Here is a 2837-nt window from a genome sequence, read left to right as displayed (position 1 = left end):
GATATTTAAGTTTATATGGAAAAGCAAACATTCCAGAGTAGCCAGAACAATAAAAAAGAACACTGTGAAGGTAGACTGATTAGACATTAAAACATACTGTAAAGCTATTACTATTAAAACAGTATTACTGGCATATGAATAGATAACTAGACAAGTAGAATATTAAGGAAAGTCCAGAAATAGACCCCAGTACTGTACATATGAAAATTTAGTATATGATAGAAGCCATGTCTCAAATCACTGAGGTAAAAGAAGTGGATGTTTTCATAAATGGTGCTGGGAAAACTAGTTAGCCACTTGGAAAAAATGATAAAATTAGATACACACTTCACACCACACACAAGAATAAACTCCACATGGATTAGGAATCTATCGTGAAAAAGAAAACCACACAAGTAAAAGGAAAAAAGAGACTGTGGATGAATTCATATTTAACCTTAGAATAGCAAAAGGTTTTTAAACTATGACTCAAAATCTAGGGTCATTAAAATATTGATAAATTCAATAAAATTAAGTTTTAAATTTCTGCATGACAAAAACACCATAAACAAAGTCAAAATGCAACTTACAAACTGGGAGAAAATATTCAAAATATATCATTTACAAATGACTAATATTGCTAATTTATTTTAAAAATCTTATAAATTGAGGGACAAAGAACCAAAAATCCAATACAAAATAGGAAAAAGACATGAACTGACAATTCACAAAAGATATAATGACCCCGAAAAATACGAAAAAAATGTTTAAACTCATTCATTATAGAGAAATACAGATGAAAACACCACTGAGATAATATTTCTCACTTAGGTTGGCAAAAATTTTAAAATTTGACAGTACATTCTGTTGGTGAGGCTATAGGGAAACAGGCAATCTCACACATTGCTGGTGAAATTTCAAATTTGTTCAACTCTTCTGGAAGGAAATTTGGCCATGCCTAACAGAGCTACATATGTGCTTACTTTCTGACACAGCAATACTACTTCTGGGAATCTACCCTGAATATACAACTTTCAGCAATGTGAAAATACATATCTACAAGCATTGTTTTTAATGCATAACATTGGAAATAACCTAAATTCTCATTTTATAGGAAATAGAGGGAGAAAAAAGGAAACAGGGATGGAAGATAGACCTCTGAGTATACCAGGCTTTATAGTTTTTGTAATATTTTGGAACCAAATATATATTATACACAATTGAAAACCAAAATTAAATTTAAAGTGCATTTTATTTATTTATTTATTGAAACAGAGTCTTGCTTTGTTGCTCCAGCTAGAGTGCCATGGCGTCAGCCTAGCTCATAGCAACCTCAAACTCTGGGCTCAAGTAATCCTCCTGCCTCAGCTTCCCCAGTAGCTGGGACTACAGGCACGTGCCACCATGCCCGGCTAACTTTTTCTATTTTTTTAGTAGAGATGGGGTCTTGCTCTTGTTCAGGCTAGTCTCGAACTCCTGACCTTGAGCAATCCTCCCACCTCGGCCTCCCAGAGTGCTAGGATTACAGGTATGAGCCACCTTGCCCTGCCAAAGTACGTTTTAAAATAAAAGCCTAAAAAAAAGCAAAAATTAAACAAATGAACCTAAATCTGTATAAAGTTAGTGTTATAAACACTTGGAGAAAAATTATCACGACTTCAAAAATTATCATGACCAAGCTTTGAAGTCCCAATCTTTAGTACCTCAGAATGTGAGCTTTTTTGGAGACAGCATCTTTACAGAGATAATCAAGTTAAAATGAGGTCAGTAGGGTGGGCTCTAATCCAATATGTCTGCTGTCCTTATGAAAAGAGAAAATTTGGACACACAGACATATACACACAGAAGATGGCCAGGTGAAGGGAGAGAATTGGATTGATTCATCTACAATGGAGAAAAAAATATCATGTATAAATACATCTGAAGACAAAAACACCTGCAAAAAATCATAAATTGAATTCAGTAGGTTTGTATTTGTAGTAATACTGTTATTTTGAAGTTATAAAATATTTAATGTATATGTGTGTGTATTAGGATAAAAGCCAATAAGTGGTCCAGGCATGGTGGCTCATGCCTGTAATCCCAGCTACTACTTTGGTAGATCAAGGCAGGAGGATCACTTGAGGCCAGGAGTTTGAGACAAGCCTGGGCAACATAGCAAGACCCCATCCCTACAAAACATAAAAATATTAGCTGGGTGTGGGGTACATGTCTGTAGTCCCAGCTACTCAGGAGGCTGAGGCAACAGGATCACTTGAGCCCAGGAGTTCGAGGTTACAGTGAGCTATGATGACACCACTGAACTCCAGTCTGGGTAGCAGAGAAAGACCTTGTCTCTAAAAAAAAAAAACAATAAATAATTATATAAGTGTTGTTGTTGAGAACCAATATTTTCACAATAAGAAAATGAGATGCAAATACAAAATCCCAGTAGTCTTTATTTTGAACAAAAAGTATTGATATAAATGCAGAAATTACTTATTTTTCTCTTCTAAAGAAAATCAATATTTCCTAGCCCTGTTCATTAAAAAGACCTAAAAATAATGACTAGCAATGAATACCCCTAGTACTTAGCTTATGGTCTCTAAATATCATTCCTATCTAAAAGAAACTAGGGTTCTTTGAAGAAATGACTGTCTGCAGATATGGGAGGGGCAATACAAAAAATGTATCTGGGATATCTTGTCATATGTGAAAGCAAGGGAGCTATCAAAGGCTACTGGAATCATGTTAAAAGGACGCAGATACCGGCCGGGCGCGGTGGCTCATGCCTGTAATCCTAGCTCTCTGGGAGGCTGAGGCAGGCGGATTGTTTGAGCTCAGGAGTTCGAAACCAGCCTGAGCAAGAGCGAGACCCC

The sequence above is a fragment of the Propithecus coquereli genome, unplaced genomic scaffold, assembly GCF_000956105.1.
Source record: "Propithecus coquereli isolate 6110/MARCELLA unplaced genomic scaffold, Pcoq_1.0 Scaffold252, whole genome shotgun sequence".
NCBI classification, from domain to species: domain Eukaryota; kingdom Metazoa; phylum Chordata; class Mammalia; order Primates; family Indriidae; genus Propithecus; species Propithecus coquereli.
The sequence above is the reverse complement of the archived record's forward strand: the minus strand, read 5'-3'. Positions refer to the sequence as shown.